Source organism: Trematomus bernacchii, unplaced genomic scaffold (assembly GCF_902827165.1).
Source record: "Trematomus bernacchii unplaced genomic scaffold, fTreBer1.1, whole genome shotgun sequence".
NCBI lineage: Eukaryota > Metazoa > Chordata > Actinopteri > Perciformes > Nototheniidae > Trematomus > Trematomus bernacchii.
In genome coordinates, this window is record NW_022987851.1 from 5,092,889 (window position 1) to 5,111,285 (window position 18,397).

At 42.0% G+C, this 18,397-nt stretch overlaps 1 long non-coding RNA gene across 1 annotated transcript; it reads left to right on the forward strand.

Moving 5' to 3' along the window:
• The first annotated feature begins 755 nt into the window (after positions 1–755).
• LOC117468941 lies at positions 756–16,723 on the forward strand. Its single transcript, XR_004554524.1, has 3 exons — positions 756–767; positions 10,087–10,090; positions 16,511–16,723. It is a non-coding gene; the product is annotated as an uncharacterized LOC117468941 (long non-coding RNA).
• The last annotated feature ends 1,674 nt before the right edge of the window (positions 16,724–18,397 follow it).

Sequence of the window (18,397 nt, forward strand, 5' to 3'; positions counted from 1 at the left end):
ATCCAGTTAGGCTATACAGTGTGCAATGATGAGTCCTATAGGGTGCATTTGATATATAACGCAGTGCAGCATGGTAAAGTGGGTCAAGTTTGGCCAAAACAGTGGGACAGGCAAATCTATAAATGGTATCACCGTAGTCCAGCTGGGACAGGAATAAGCCAGAGACCAACCTTTTACGGGATGAAATTGAAAAACAACATTTAAATCTGAAAAGGAAGCCAAGAGTGAATTTCAATTTCTTTGTTAAAACTTCAATATGGTGTTTAAAGTTCAGATTACTGTCCAACCAAAAGCCCAGATATTTGTAGGTATCAACAAACTCAACAGAAACGCCATCAAGGGTGTCAATGGAGAGGCAAGAGGAGGACGCTGACTTGGGAGCAAAAAGCATTGCTTTGGTTTTCTTACTGTTCAATAGCAGTTTAGAATCAAGAAGCGCATGCTGCAGCGTGATAAAATCTGATTTTAAATTGGAAACGGCCATATCCAGAGAAGGAGCACACGAGTATACAATAGTGTCATCAGCATACATATGATAGGTAGAAAATTGCATCTGATTACAAATATTGTTTACATATAATAAAAAGAGCAAGGGCCCCAAGATAGAGCCCTGTGGAACTCCCTTCTCCAAGGTGACAGGGTCAGAGACAGTACTACCCAACCTGACGCATTGAGTACGGTCGGTTAGATAACTCTGAAACCAGCAAATGGCATTGTGACCGAAACAAGACACCAACATAACATTAGACATAATGTGGTGATCTACAGTGTCAAATGCTTTGGCTAGGTCAATAAACAATGCAACACAAACTGATTTATTATCCAAAGCAGCCTTAATATCGTCTAAGACTTTCAGACTGGCAGTCACAGTACTGTGCTTTGATCTGAATCCAGATTGCATAGGGTTAAGGATGTTGTGTGAATTTAAAAAAAGTTTTAGCTGAGTAGAAACAAGGGACTCAAGAATCTTTGATAACACAGAAAGATTTGAGATAGGACGATAGTTATTCAACTCCGTGGGATCACCAGCTTTCAAGAGGGGCGATACCAGAGCTTGCTTCCACACAGCTGGCAGTGTGTGAGTGGACAGGGAGAGATTAAAAATATCAGTTACTGGTTGTGCTATCATCTGAGCTGCAATTTTTAAAAAGAACGGGTCAAGGCCGTCAGGCCCGGCAGACTTTTTAGGATCAATCGAGTGCAAACCCTGTAAGACTTCAGAGACCGAGAAATAAGCGAAATCAAAAACAGGGGAGTTCAACTCTTGACTATGGCTGTGAGTACGACCATTTAGAGAGTCATGACTTTGCTCATCAAAAATGTGACCAGCCTTTTTGAAGTGAGCATTAACCTGTTCCACTCTGAGCCTGTTTTTCAGGTCTCAGGCTCAAAAATGACATTCCCAGAACAAATGACCATATCTTCCCTTCTAAAAGGGTTAAATTAATAATCTTTGTTCTCAAAGTAATGATAAACCTGTGAGTTGGATGTAGAAGTGTCAGAATCAATATAAATGTTTTTTATTTTAAAGAAAATTCAGATTTTACATAGTAAAAAACTGTAAATTATAGTGTCCGTCCAAAAATTATTTTTTACAGATAGTGAAAACTACCCTTGGATGATGGGTTAGTAGACTAAAAGCTTTAGGAATCCAAAGTACAACATATAATAAGTACCCTGTATCAAGATTGATGCAAAACAAGTGAAATTTGACCTTTTTAGAGAGATTTAGCCAAAAACTGGGCCATCTGGGGTCATTTGGGTGGATTTGACCTATCTCTGGCCCCCCTTGCTCGATTTGGTTGGTTGACATACCCTTGTGACCGTTAGAGCCAATAGAATCGAAGGGGGAGGCTCCCACCCAGACACGTTGTAAAGAAAAAATGTGGTTGCTTCGCATGTGGAAAACGAAACCAAACTGGAGGAATGTCTCCTTCTGGAGTTTGGAAACTAAAACGCAGTTGTATTGCTTATGGATTATCAGAAATAATTTCAAAGAAGGCACAGACACATAGGATGAACCTATGGATTAACTGCAGCATCGTTTTTTTATCGTTTTAATGCCATTGAAGACCACTTTTGACCAAGGTAAGCCATATTTACGTGTTTAGCTTCTTAGCTCCACATGTGATGATGTACGCTTTCGTTTAGAGCGTCGCGAATGTTTATCACTGAGTGTTGAGGAGGGCACCGGTAGATTCAGTGTCTCCAGGACACCAAAAAAGAGTGGTTGGTTGTGCATCTACTGTAGGATAAGTAATAAGGGAGTTAGAGTGAGTTTAGTTGCCTTAGTATGTTACGTATTTTTCGCTTGAGGCTAATTCAGAGGCTGAGTGCTAGCAATGTGGGTTTTTTTTTGAAAAAAAAAATTAAAAAGATCAGTTAGCTGAGTTTCTTCCCGTTACATGGATATAACACATTCATCGTTTTATTCAATATTAAGATTCCTTAGACGTTGTTTCCTGCAAATGACGCGTTTATCCGCCCGGTACCGGGGGGAAGGTGTGAAACAAGTTAAAGGCATTAGACATACCATCTGAATCTGAAATAAAAGAATCACTGACCTTCAGTTTTTGTGGGAAACTAGAAACCTTCTTGTTCTGAAGTGATTTAATTGTTTTCCAGAATTTGGAATGGTCATTAAAACAATCAGTGGTTAAGCTCAGATAGTAATCAGCTTTAGCTTTTTTAATAAGGGCAGAACATTTATTTCTGAGGACACGAAAAAGAAGCCAGTCATCACTAGTGTTAGACTTTCTAGCTAAGGACCATTGCTTATTTCGATCATGAATGAGATCAGATAGTTCTCTAGTAAACCATGGAGTGTTCCTATTCTTAACTCTGAATTTTCTAAGGGGGGCATGTCTATTAATAATCGATAAAAAATTATCAATAAAAAATTGGATGGCAACATCAACAGATGGAATTAACGCTGTGAAGTGCCATTTAACCTCCGCCAGATCATGTAGGAAAGCCTGCTCAGAGAAGTGTTTGAAGCAGCGCCTGAGCACAATAAGGCCCTTGGCTTTGGGCAACTTAGTGCACCTAACGCAAGCGATAGTGCAATGGTCACTGATATCATTAGGAAAAACACCAACAGACACATACTTATGAGCTGCATTTGTTAGAATGACATCTATAAGGGTATCGTTATTGGGTTTGGCAGGGTTTATTCTAGTGGGACTATCAATAAGCTGAGTTAAGTTCAAAGAATCACAAACCTGCTTAAACTGTGAAGATTTATCACTTAACCAGTCCCAATTTAAATCACCCAATAAAATGATTTCAGAAGAAAACTTAGACAACAATTCAGTAAGGCTAGTAGTTGCATCCATGATGGCCGATGGAGGCCTATAACAGCCAATAACAGTGAGAGGAGCATTTGCTATAGTTAGTTGGACTGCTAGCAACTCAAATTGCCTTGGAATTGAAATTGAGTGAAGGACAGAGCACTGTAGTTTCTCAGCAGTGTATATTGCAACACCACCAGCTCTGCCCTTACGATCAGCTCTGAATACATTATATCCATCAATCTGAATAACAGTGTCAGTGACAGAGGGTTTTAACCAGGTTTCAGAAACTACAACAATATCAGGCTTAGCAACTAAAAACCAGGTCTTGAAAACATCTAATTTGGGCACTAGGCTTCTAGCATTAACATGCAGAAAACCCAATCCTTGCTTACAGCTAAACTCATTCGGAGTTAGCAAATGATGCAAGGAAGCAGAGAAACACTCAGGACCAGGGTTAATGTTAACGTTACCAGAGAGTAATAGCAGTAACAATATTAACAGTCTGGAAGAGGATTTTTTCACATGTGCTCTGGACGCGTCACTCCTCAGAGGGGCAGGGCTGCTCCGATCCTTCGATATTAGCGAGTCCAGAGTCAAAAGGGCATACGGGAGTGCGCATTTCGTGCCATGAAACGTCAGCTTTTGGTAAAAACTATCCGATGGAGTCAGCGCTCCAGAGGTTCCACCATCCGAATGTCCGAAGTGAACAGAGGCATCGCTGGGAGGCAATCCGTCAGTTTTGCCGACATGCGGGCTGACAATTAATCCCAGGAAAAAAGCGAACACAAGGGTAGCTTTAGGCAACATTGAGCTGCAACACACCCAATTCAGGATCCGCAGCTCAGGTCCCAGCAGCTCAGGTCGATCAGCAGCTCAGGTCGACCAGCCCCCGACAACACGGCAGGACAGACAGCAATCCACAGTCCGAAAGAGCGACAGCTCAGGCAGAGAGCAAACAATCCAGTCACAGCGAGGCACCGGCACAAAACGACGCAAAACAGCCCAACATTTTTTAAAAGCTTTTAAAACGTTTTTAAAAGCGCAGCAGACCAATTTAAAAACGGGTCTAAAAAGCTAAATAATTTTTTTTAAATGTCAGTATGCACAAGAGGTAGTTAATGCCAAAAAACAACGAGAATGAGACTAACAGAGACAGAAACAAATCAACGTGCTGCCATCTTGGAACACACACCTGGGTGCAATCAGCAATCACTGAGACAGAAACTGGCAGGGATAAACAGATAACAACAAACACAGATAACAAAAAAATATAGTGCAATAAGAGTCTATATGCAAGTTAAGAAATATGATATACGTAAATAGATACATAATTTTTAAGTAGCAGCCAGATGAATATTAAGGATGTTGTTTCAACAGTTCAGGTGTTTAACAGATTTGGTTCAACAGTTCAGGTGTTTAACAGTCTTATTGTCTGTGGGATGAAACTATCCCTGAGTCTGGTGGTTTTAGTCCGGATGCAGCGGTAGCGCCTGCCAGACGGCAGCAGACAGAACAGTTTGTGGCTGGGGTGATGGGGGACTTTTATAATCCTGAGAGCTTTCTTCCTGAGCCGCTGGGAGTAAAGGTCCTCCATGGATGGCAGCTCCGTCCTGGTGATGTGCTGTGCAGTTTTCACCACCCTCTGTAAAGCCTTACGATTGAGGTCGGTGCAGCTGCCGTACCAGGCCGTGATGCAGCCAGTCAGGATACTCTCTATGGTGCACCTGTAGAAGTTGCAGAGTATCCTGGAGTCCATGTTGAACCTCCTCAGCCGGCAGAGGAAGAAGAGCCGTGTTGAGCTGTTTTGGTGATGGTGGTGGTGTGAAGAGTCCATGTCAGGTCCTCAGTGATGTGGACACAGAGGAACCTGAAGCTGCCGATTCTCTCCACCATAGTCCCATTGATGGCGATGGGGGCGTGTCCCTCTCTCTGCTGCTTCCTGTAATCCACAATCAGCTCCTTGGTTTTGCTGACGTTGAGATGGAGGTTGTTATCCTGGCACCAAGATGTCAGGTTTTCGACCTCCTCTCTGTACGCCGCCTCGTCGCCGTCTGTGATCTGGCCGATGACGGTCGTGTCGTCAGCAAACTTCACAATGGTGTTGGAGCTGTGTGTGGCCACGCAGTCGTGTGTGAACAGGGAGTAGAGGAGAGGGCTGAGCATGCAGCCTTGAGGGGCTCCGGTGTTGAGGAATCGAGGATCAGGGTGGAGGATGTGATGTTTCCCACCCGCACTGCCTGGGGTCTGCCCGTCAGGAAGTTCAGGATCCAGTCACAGAGGGCGCTGTTGAGCCCGAGGTCTCTGAGCTTGATGACCAGCTTGGAGGGCACAATGGTATTGAATGCTGAACTGTAGTCAATGAACAGCATTCTCACATATGTGTTCCTCTGGTCCAGGTGTGAGAGGGCAGTGTGGATGGTGAGGGCTATGGCGTCGTCTGTGGACCTGTTTGCTCTGTAGGCAAACTGCAGGGGGTCCAGAGAGTCCGGGAGGGAGGAGGTGATGAATGATTTGACTAACCGCTCAAAGCGCTTCATTATGATGGAGGTGAGTGCTACTGGGCGGTAGTCATTGAGGCTGGTGGTTTTAGTCTTTTTGGGGACAGGAACGATGTTGGAGTGTTTAAAACATGTGGGGACTACAGACTGCAGCAGGGACCTGTTGAAGATGTCTGTGAACACCTCTGCCAGCTGAACTGCACACACCCTGAGAACACGGCCAGGGATGCCATCAGGTCCAGGAGCCTTGTGTGGGTTAACCCTTTTAAAGGATTTGCACACATCTGCCCTGTTTAAAACAAAGGGCAGGGCTCTAGCTCCTGATCCTTCTCTGCACCCCCAGCCTGGCTGCTCTCAAATCGTGCAACAAAAACTGTTCAGCTCGTCTGGGAGAGATGCGCACACAGACACTCCCGCAGCACCCCCCGCTGCTCCTTAGTCTGTCATTGTTCTTAGTCCCGCCCACATGTTCCGGGTGTTACAGCCTTTGAAGTCAGATTCCACCTTGTCTTTGTATTCTCTCTTTGCACTGCAGATAGCTCTCCGGAGTTCATATCTAGATTTCCTGTACTCCTCCAAATCTCCAGCTCTGTGCGCGATAGTGCGCGTTCCTCGCCGATAGTGCGCGCTCCTCGCCGATAGTGCGCGCTCCTCGCCGTTTATCCAGCTTTTGTTTCGGGAATGTTCGTACAGAAACCTTCGGTACCACGTCATCGATGCATTTCCCAATGTAGCAGATGACTGTGTCCGTGTGTGTGTCGATGTTGTTGTCCTCAAACACACTCCAATCCGTAGATTGGTAGCAGCAGCAGTGAGATGTGGTCTGATTTGCCGAAGTGAGGGCGAGGGAGAGCCCTATATCCATGTCGAAAGGGGGAATAAACATGGTCCAGTATGTTTCCCCAGAGCGTCGGGCAGCTGATGTGTTGAAAGTATCTCGGCAGAACTTTCTTCATGTTGGCGGTGTTAAAGTGCCCGGCCACAATAAACACCGCCTCTGGCCGTGAAGTGTCCGTACTATCGATAATCCCAAACAGCTGACCGAGTGCCGTGTTGTTGTCGGCGAGCAGCGGAATATACACTGCTGTAATCACAACAGATGTAAATTCTCTCGGCAGGTGAAAAGCCCGGCATGTGATCATGAGGTGCTCTAGATGAGCGGAACAGTCCGAAGAAATAATCCTCACATCTGTACACCAGTTAGTGTTTATCATGACAAACACAACGCCACCTTTACTTTTCCCCGAGTTAACTGTCCGGTCCTGGCGAAAAATTGTGAATCCGTCAGGAACAATGGCGGAGTCCGGGATAGCGGGGTTTAGCCAAGTCTCGGTGAGAATGAACACGTTACAGTTCTTAATGTCCCGTTGAAAAGCAATCTGACTTCTGAGTTCATCTAGTTTATTTTCAATCAATTGAAGATTAGCCAGAAGAATATTCGGAAGAGGGGGTCGGTTTTCTCGTTTTCTCAGTCTGACCAGCAGCCCGGCGCGGGACCCCCGCTTGGTCTGCTTCTTGCGTCTCTCAGGTAGGACAGCAACAGGTAGCCATTGCGAATCTCCATTGTCTGTCGGTGGGCTATTGTCCACAAAGTTTCTGATGTGAAGAAGTTCCTCTCTGCTATATTGTATAGCAGAGTTGGTGCGGTCGGCTTGCATGTTGCAAACCATGTTAAAAGCAGACGGCAAAAAGTAAATAAACACTAAATAAATACGAAAAAGGGCAAAGTTGGAGAGGAGCCAAAAGACAATGCGGCCATCTTCACCGGCGCATACTAAACTGTTGCCGATAAGTTAGAAACACAATACAGTCTGATATATAGTTGATTACTCATTATTGATTAACACTAGAACCGCCAGAGGTTTTTGTATACCTAAAACCGCCACCGGGTCAAATTGACCCGCTCTTAGAATGCATTGATTTTCAAGGTAAAATGTTCTTTTATTGAACAGTGAGTTTTGATCGCACAGGGATGAAACGTATACCAATAGAATCTGTGGACTCTCAGCTTTTCATATGATATACAAGGCTCAACATTATAAATGGCCCGCTGGCCCGGAAGAACTATTTAGACACCCCGGCCAGCATAACGTACTTTCATCTTGCCCGCTCGGGCCACTAAAAATATTGCTTTAAAAAAGAAAATTGTCCTGTGGTATTGGTATTTTGACAAGCAATTTTGTTAAATTGTTTCGTTTATTAACGCTACAACATAGCGTTTCGTGAGGCGGTTGTCGTTGTTGGGTGAAAAGCAAACAGCAGTCTCCCGTGAGCGGGAGCGCGCTCCTTCACTACAGACTGTCGCGCCACCTAACCATTCGCCAAAATGTTTTCTCTCTATCTCTCTCTCTCTCTATAACTATCTATCAATATATATATCTATCTATCTCTCTCTCAATCTATCTCTCAATCTATAAGGAACCGCAGTAGACAAAAGGCGTTGCTATAGCAACACGTCATGTTTATGTTTACGCGCAAAATCAATAGTGCGAAAAGGGGTGGGGTCAATATGACCCGCTGGCGGAAATAGGTATAAATGGCAATTTCTTTGGCGATTTCTTCAATCTGACTTCATATTGACCATTTTTAACAACAGAGGGTGCTACATAACACACTTTCAGGAAAAGTCACGGACTGGGAGACTTTAATATTTTATTGAAAAAAAGTTACATACAATAAAAAAACAGCTGTGGGTCAAATTGACCCGATGGCGGTTCTAGTGTTAAATACAAAGTTATAAATGATATGTTTGCAGAACGTGAAGGTCCATGTGATGTACATTTCAATGTCAAAGGGCTTGGCTAGTAAACAGAGGTAGGCCTACATGTCCATATTGTCCACAAACGCCCATGTATGTCTCTGTTTTGGAGAATAACCAATGCTGTAGAGTTCACTTAAATGAATAGTTTGGGGCCGATAGATAGTTCAGTGGTTAAAGCTGGCGGACAATAAAGTATCCGCTGCCAAGTAAGGGGCTTGACTCCCAAGCCCACCAAACATTCAAGGTAATGTCATCCCCTCCACCCACCCCTTTCAACTCTGCATCTTCAATAAAGGCCCTCTCTGGGAAATGTGCCCTCTTGCAGAGTTAGATGAAAAGATTGATATGCATTTGTGTTATCAATCTATTCAACTCTTAGCAAGAACTGGAAATACAAATATGAAAACAGTCCCAAAACAAATTTGATAGGGCTAAGATATATAGTCATAAACACAAGCGATGAAGACTTGGACAAAAGCTTAGACCTGGACGAGCAATGCTTATAATAACTAAGTGCATTAGACTTGTGTTTCGCTGTATTCTTGCTTTCTGGCTGTATTATTAGAGCTGAATGTTCATGCACTTTAAAGGGCAGTCATTTCTGTAAGACATTCATTCCATCTCATCATTCCTCTCATCATGTTTGCTTCATGGTTTCGCTAACATACTGGAGAAGACATGCAATCTAATATCATACACATTTCCCTCAAATTGCCTGACATTCATGGAGTACATGGAAAAGGACCAAATGTACCCTGAAGTGGGTAAACTGCCAATCCTAGAGATTCTCTTTAAGATAATAACAGTGAGATCTATGATGATAAGCCTTTTCCAAGAGACTTAACAAAAGCAGTTGCTAATGCATTTGTATGAGCCATTCTCTTGCTGGAAGATAAAAGGGAAGCATCGCCTAGCAGTGTATATTCTTTATTTTCCGCCGTGCCCCCCTGTGACTTCAGAAATAATTCTGAAAAGAGGTTTGTCCATATGCTTCTTAACGCGTGCGTCTTATTTCCAGCTGTTAAGAGTTTCTTTTTTTCACTGATTATAATGAAGAGGCCTTGATAAGGAAGATGAGGAGAGGAGAGGCGAGAAGGATGGAGGAGCAATGGGTTTGATCTTGACGCGGGGAAAGGGCGGAGGAGTCCTCGGGGCCTCGGCTTCTTAAAAGGTGCTTGTAGCCTCCAGGGAGGACACTTGCTCTCCTCTTTGCTCGCTTTCTCCTTGTCTTCTCGTCTCCCACAACCCCCGCTACTCAAGATCAATTATGATTGACGAGCACTATGGTTCAGAATTTTTTTAAGTTGCTTGATCTATGAGAAGATAACCCGCCCACCCTATACACGCTACAAACTTCACCCTCTTCCTCCTCTTCTGTACTTCTTACTCCCACGTCCCATCATTAGCCAAATCTGGGATGCACTGAAGCCCTCGTGAAGTGCTGTTATCTCAAGTGGACTTTCAGCGACTTTTGCCAGTTGAAGTGCTTGACACAAGACAACAAATGTATTTCCCACTGCACTGGTTCTTCAAGGCAGGTTTTGCCGGGCTGTAAACTGATATTTCAAGCTTTAAAGAATGACTCCAAGTTGGCCAAAAATGGTTTCTCCCCGCCATCTCCCTTCAGGGAATGCAGTAGATAACAAGCGCAACACAACATCTCAATTATTATCCGGTTTAAATAATGGTCTGTGCCCGGGGTTTGCCCATAATCTATTCCAATTGACCATGATGATGAGAGCTGTGTACAAACTGCTGTGCAAACCTCCAGGTGTCACACTGTGGATTCCCCTCACATGAAAGGCAACTGATTCTCTTCACACAGAAATGGACTCAAAATTAAATAAATGTTGGCAAATTAAAACTTCAAATCAAAAGGGTCAACAGAGGTATTGACTCCTGCCAGTGTTTGACTTTTTATGGTGTAGTACCAGTGGCGACTCGTCATTAGGGGCAGGTGTCACCTAGTGTCTGCAGAAAGTAATGAAAATAATAATTCCAAAACTATGCAAAAAATATTTTGCTAATAATTTCAGATATTAAAGCTTTTTCTGGCAGTCGTTGTGTGGTGAGTGACCATCCTATTTTAAATGATTAAAAATAACTCTCCTACACAAATACATTTTCAATTTAATTGACATGCCTTTTCACTTCAGTCTGCAGACCCCCTCTCTTATCACTGACTCTACCCAACTGTGCTTACGTTATTCAGTTTAAAGTAATTCCAAATTACCTTTTTGTGAAGTACGGTGTTAAGCTCATTGTTCTCGTCTGTAAACAAACTCTCCGTCCTCCACGCTCTGCACCATAATGAGCCACATATTGAGCATCATGCAATTTAAGTCGAGCAGAGTTTTCTCTGAACTGATCACTGTGAAATTAACTGCGATAACCAGTGCACACTACATTCTGTAAATGGCTCTGTGTCCATACACTTCATTATTTTCCTTTCTCACTGCTTTGAATGTGTGCTCATGTTACTGGAAGGGATTTCATGGGGAAGTAAGCCTGAGAACTCCCAAATTAGACCAAACACAAGCACAAAGCTCGCCATTGGGGATACGGTTAAAAGTGCTGACAGTTTCCTATCCTCTGAAATGAGACTCATCACAGCTGAGTAAATGTGAGAAATCCACACACAAGTTTTGCAATTAGAGTATTTCTTGGTTTACAGAGGATCTGGTGACTTAACACGTCAAATTCACATATTTGAAAATAGAAGTTTAATGATTTAAAATGATGATTTAAAGATTTCTATGTATTCAGCTTCACAATACCCATGAGCCTATTCAAGCCTGGTTAATTGCCATATTTGTAAAATAGCCATGAATCCACCACTGCTTTGTCGATGAAAAAAGAAAATCTTATCAGTACGTTGCAACTGGCTCCAGAGCCAAAAATAAAAAAAAGGACAGTGCGTTTGTTAAAACTTATATCAATATTCCTCACAATCTTTGTGGAGCTGTGAGTGTGAATTGAGGGTTGGCTGATTGGTTTTCATTCCTAACAAGGGATGTGGAGAGGCAATTTAATTTCCTCTCCTCCCTGCCTCCTGGGAGACAATTTTTATTTTTTATTTGTGTGCTTTCCTCTCCAAAAAGTGTCAACATGACTTTGTCAGCACTAAGCACATTCTCTACTGTGACAGATATCACCTGACCCCAATTTATGAAAGGCACAGAAGAGACACATTCCAGTAGCACAATATGAATATATTATCATCCCCAAATGTCCTGCGTTCAGCATTTGAGAATTATATTGAAGGATGCGCCGGAAACCCAGGCCGCCTTCACTTAAATAAGACAAAAGTACTCTACTTGCAGATAAAAAAAGGCCAAGCTCATGAATACTCTTAACATGCAGTCGTCGCTCAATCTGGTTACAGAAACTGTGATGTGACTGTCAGGCTTAGATGAATGAAAGTTTCAATCAAAAAGGTGCATCATAGGGTATTGGAAAATAAATAAATAAATAGAAAAAAAAAGCTTTTATTTCCAGATGGCTGAACTGCGAGATCCCATCTCCACGCTGGCGCCGCTGACATACAGTATCTGTATGGAGTTCCTGCCTCTCCCCTTTCAACACAACAGCCAGTCCGCAGTTAAAATGCAGCCCATCTTGCCGATAGTGCTATGTCATAATGGCACTGAAATTAGCGATACGAGGAAAGATCTCTGCCTTTCTCAGCTTAGCGAGGCAGATAGCATTTAGAGAGCAGCCTTCTTTCTCCCACTAATGGTGCTTTCTGCAACTCAGAGAGAAGCACTCCTCTCAAAAACAGCCATAAAAGCAGACACCATTGGCACTAAAACCTCCATGAGGCAAATGTATACGTTACATAAACACTGAACACGTGAACTTTGCCCACACAAAACATGTGCAAAAGCTTTGACTGCGTGCATTCACATGGGTGCACAGACACACAAATAGCATTGAAAAGACATCTGCCACCATGTGACCACGAGGCATTCAGATGCTCCCCTCCAATGAATATAAAGTATAAACACTCCTACAAATTCTCCACCCCTGGCCTCTATTTCATGCCATTATCTTGGCATAATAAACACATTAGCTTCTCCCTACCCAATTTCTGCTCTTAAGATGAATCTTTCCCCACTATATAAAATAATTTGCCAACATTATATGTGCCGATGAATAAAACATGAGGGTTCATGGAGAGTTTCAGCATCATGAGTCCCGGAGGAGGCAGAGCTGACAGACGCGCAGGTTCTACAGTTGGACCGGCACGCTGAGGAGAAAGTAAAAGATTAACTGGAAATGTACTCCTTAATAAATGATACACACCCCCTTATATTTACTCTGAAGGGTGCTTATTCACACAGGCATGCGAGGGCAATTCAAATGAAGACACAAGATCATTTGATCTCTATTGAATTGTCGTAATTGGTTTGAATGGAATGATTTCTAAGCTGCTCTGTCTGGATTTCCTGGAACCTATACATATTCAGAAGACTTTACCAGCAGTAAACTTTTCTATTTTTGTAATTAACCCTCCTGTCTTGTTTGTTTCTCCCACTTTACTTTGGTGTTCCAGGTCAAATGGCTGGTCTGTTTGAACTGTCTCAGAACGTGGCTTACATGACAAAAACACAGTGAATGTCCAAAGTATAGCCAGTGAAAATGTATCGATGGATGAACATAATCCAGCTTTACCAATTAATTTCCTATGGTAGTAATCTTTTACCGAAAAAGCCATAGGTGTAGCAAAGCTGCCTAACCCACACAAAATTCAATGAAAGTGGTGATCAGCAAATGTAAATGTTCAACTGCCTATACTGTAGAATATGTCATTAGGTCTTGAAGCAATCAAATGTAAAACACAATATTTAGGACTAATGAAAGTAGTAAATCGGTCTGATTTGACCCGAACATGACAGGAAGGTTTACCAAATTACAGATGATGGAGGCAAACTGTATGATGCTATAGTTGACTTGCCGAATGTATGTCCTGAGTTGAATGTGCAAATGTATGCCGATGATGCGGTCATCTTTGTACACGGGAAAAATACTGAAATAATCACATCCTGTCTCTCAAATAATTTGGACAAGGTTCAACACTGGCTGAACAACATTTGCTTACAGTTAAATGCAAAAAAAACAGTATGCATGATGTTCAGTAAACGACCAGTCAAAATGGAAGGATCCAACGTGTTTTTAAATGGAGCAGAATTAGAACTAGTCCCCCACTTCAAGTATCTTGGAGTCATACTGGACTCGAACTTGAATTTTAAGAAACATATCAAGAAAGTATCCAATACCGTTAAATTCAACTTGCAACATTTTAAACAAATTAGACCTTTCTTAACTGTCAATGCTGCAAAGTCATACCTCCACTGTATGATTCTATCCCACATTGAATACTGTTTTACAAACTGGTCGTTTGCTTGTGCCACAAACCTGAAACCCATAGAACAGCTGTACAAGAGAGCTATCAAGGTGTTTGACAGAAAGCCTTATTCATACCACCACTGTACCATCCTTGAGAAACACCATTTCTTGAGTTTTGACAATTTTAAGTCTTTTAAAAGTATGTGTTTTATTTATAAATGTTTACATGGACTGGCCCCCCTCCCCCCTCCCTTAGGGGAATTCATCCACAGAAAACACACTGGACTCTGCACTAGGTCAGAAACCAGAGGAGACTGTGAAGTCCACCATAGACGGACCACTTTCTGTCAAAATGTTCTATCAATTAAAGGCAGCTCTTTGTGGAATAGCCTCCCAACTGAGATACGGGATTGTCCCACTCTCAATAGATTTAAAGGTCAACTAAAAGAATGGTTAAGAAACAAACAGACGTGCGATCACCGCTAAATGCACTTTAACACAGGGGTAACTCCTCTTGCACTTTATGTAAATCTTTTATCTCCTCCTGCACTTTATATGTCGTAGCTGCTACATTGTACTGCCTTGTGGCTTGTATGCTGCTCATGCTCTTTCTGCATATCATGTATTTATTTTTGCCATGTATATAAATGTTATGTTCATAAATGTTGTATGTGACGGGACTACGGATGGAAACTAACTCAAAGCTAAAATCCAGCTCATTTACATTTAAAAGCATTATTTTGTTTAAAATGTTCATTAATGTGCACTGTCCCGGTTCAAATAAACGATTAAATAAATAAATAAATAAAATAGTTTAGGTGGCAAATGGGAGTAATGCACCCCAGATACGTTCTGTAAGCAAGATCTTTTGCAGGAGCAAAGATCTAATATATAATATGGTATTATGTGTACAGTATATGAAGAAGCTGTGTGCTGCTACAAAAACCATATTAAAAAACTTGATTTAACAGGGTATACATCTTACAGTGATACTATATACTTGTTTCCCCCTTAATATTAACTGTGATTACCTGTTGTAAAGTTGGAAGTGATTGGGATATACTTGCTTGCTGACAATCACATTTACAATTATGTTAATTTAGTGAAAGTCAGAGTAGCTCATGATTAAACATGATTCAAGTTTACAATCAGCAGATGTCAAAACAACAGGGTCAGAGCACTTCACTGTGCTATAACTGCAGAGTCTGGGAAGATTTTACATGAATCCCAATTTATTAAACAATCCTGCCATCTGAGCACATTCCCTAACATCTGCTCCACATTGCTCGCTCTTATTGAGAACTGATTAAATAAATATGTCAGCTTTAATCAGGTGTTGCAGTAACACTTTGATGTTTTGTAAGCCCGAGGCACGCTCTCTGGTAAACAGAGGCAATAAGCTCACAGGGTGTGAACTTCAGGCACAAAAAGGATGCACACACTTATTTCCTCACTGTCTGGTATTTATAAAACTGCAAATATGACATGTGAACAACACCCACTCGCTCCCTTATGTACATTTTCCACCGCATGTGTTGTCATTTTGAACAGAATCGAGTTGAGATGTGTTTGGGGAAAAAATAAGCTACCTCTATTCCCTGTTAGTCTAATTAAAACTGAACCGTGTTCTTATAGACTTTCAGAGATAGTAACTGTAAAACATATGTTTATCTGGGACAGCACACTCCTCTGGTATCTCTACAGCGACAATACATCATGTAATGTTAATGTGAAGGTACAATATACAGTATCAGTAAATAAACTTACATTTAGCGTGAAGCCCAATAATAAGACCTTCCAATTTAGGAAACACATCAAAGTTTCGGAGTACCTAAAGAAAGGCAGTAATGGGGTCCTCAGGGATTGGTCATCTTGGTATATCTATTTTTGTTTGGTTTTGATCCTCTGAAGACATCATCAAAGAGGCCCTATTTTGCTTTTTGGGGGTTTTCCCTTTCCTGTAGTGCTTTATATAGGTTTCTGTGCATGTAAATGGTCTGCAAAGGCTAAAATCCCAAAGTTCCCTCCAGAGGGAGTTTTTCTCCCCACACACTCCACCCCTGCCTGAAACTCCTACATAGGACTCCTTTGTTTACTTCTGCGACATAGTGACATCATTACGTAACACTCCTGCTTTTATTGGCCAGCACTCAAACACATTGTACGTGATTGTAGGCTAAGTGGCGGTTCATCTCTAAGCAGTTGACCAATCACAACAGAATCAACCAGCTAACCAATCAGAGCAGACTGGACTCTGGTTTCAGACAGAGGTTGAAAAGTGGTGCTGCAGCACAGGCAGTATGAGAAAAATATGTTAACATGTCACAGTAGAGGAACAAAATACAAATCTGAAAGCTGAAATGAGCATATTATTTCCTCTTTAAAACATTCAAAAGAAGGCTGTAATCTCCTCCTCACCAGCCACATTTTCTTTGGCTGCACTTTTCCATATCGAAACGTGAGTGTAAGGGCATTTTGAGAGATATAAGCTGCTTTGCACCGTCGTCCATATGTCAAATGGTAGATCCTAAGCAAAACTAGAATTCACTTTCGACTCTGCGGCCAATTTTTTTGTATGGCATCAACTCAAAAAGAACACTTTAGACTAGGGGTGGGCAAACTTTTTGGCTCGGGGGCCACTATGAGTTTTAAAATTTGACAGACGGACCGGGCCAGTAGCAGATCGGTGAAAAAATATTTAGCTGTCCACTACTCATTAAACACTCGGCACTCATTGTCGACTTTTCTGTTCTTTGGTCCACTCATTGTTACAGATGCAGGTTCAAAGGTGAATTAGGTTCAAAGTTGAATTATTGCGTCATTGCGTCCTTGTTTGCGTCATGACGTAACCGTTTACGTGCCTCCTACACGGCATTTTACGTCGCTGATTTTCTCCGCAACACCGCTCACAACAACATCAATAGAGGACTGCGTTGGGTAGTTTTTAATCATATGAAGCAAGATTAAATTAAAGAACTACTTCTCCAACCTAATACCTTTCTCCAGAGTGCCGTTGTGCATTGTTTATTAATGTGGTTCAGCGGCATTACCGCTGGAGCGCTGCTCGTCCACAAGAGTTTAGTCTACTGTTAACTCACGGCAGTGGCCGCTGTAAAGCAGGGTTGCCAACTCTCACGCATCTGGCGTGTGACACACGCTTTCACTCTCAATCTCACGCTCTCACGCTGCCCAAACTATTCTCACGCCAAAAACAAGAATACCGAAGACTAGAAACGGTTTTGAAAACTTTTGTCACGTAGTGATCGTCTTCTCAATAGAACATCTTTGATAATGTCTTCTGGCCAATCAGAATCACGATAACGGCGTGGTGTTGTTGCAGGAAGTCCCGACGGAGAATACTTTTGCTGTAGTACATCTCTATATACATCGATACAACATTACGTGTTGATAGAAATCAACACGTAATGAAATAAGACCCCACGGTTTGATGATTGATAGGTGTGTGGGCTGTCTTTCATTTTGACACACAGAACAATGGGGGCTATCCACCCTTATCCACAATGTAAAGTAATTCACACAGCCTCTTCCCTCTTCTCTCTGTGAGGAGCAGCAGGTTCAGCTTTCAGAACAAAGTAACAAAAAACTAAAATGGCATTCATTTTTTTAAATATGTCGTGTAGTAATAGATTTATTTATTTTTCTTCTCAAGAGAGTACCAGAATGTGTATTTTATGTTAGTATTTTAAAAAATCTCCTGGGGGACCCCAGGGGTTGGGTTTTCAGCATGTCAACTCTTTCACCTGTGGGGAAATTGCAGGATTGGCTCCAGGTCGCCCTTTTTATTTACTACAAGACAAATGTGCCTTTTTATTTCATACAGTTCAATTTGGATTGAGACAGGAAAATAATCTAAACCTCACGCGTGGCGTTTCACTGTCGGGGGGAGCGTGTATGTAATTACATTGCAAATACTGACTTGAGCCCCACCACTGTATGGGCTAGCCTAGATTATCCAACAAAAATACTCTGGAGCCGCAACTGCGGACCCGTATTGCGCATGCGCAGATCTAAGATCCAGTAGAAATGATAAAGTAAAAGTCTGCTGCTTATTGTTCTACTAGGCCGACATAGAGTCAAAGAGTATATGAGAGTCAGAGTGTGTTAATTAATATATTTGGCAGTTTGGAGTAAGTCTGTAGATTTGTTTGTGTGTGTGTGTTTCATGTATAGGCCTCTCACGATAATTAATTTTGTTGGATACATTTTCCCGGAAATTATTGCGATAAACGAGAATATTGTCGGCACCGTTGTATGACCATTTTAGACCACTGACATAATGATAATATATAATAATAATTCAAGTACATCCTTTCAAACTGCTAGTCACATCCTCATGTAAATGGCAATTTATCGAGGTCAGAAAAGTTATCGAGTTCATTTTTATTTATCGTACGATAAGTCAATTAATTGCTTATCGCGACAGGCACACAATAAAACAGTGGAAACAAACATGTTTGACTTTCATTAGTGAATGA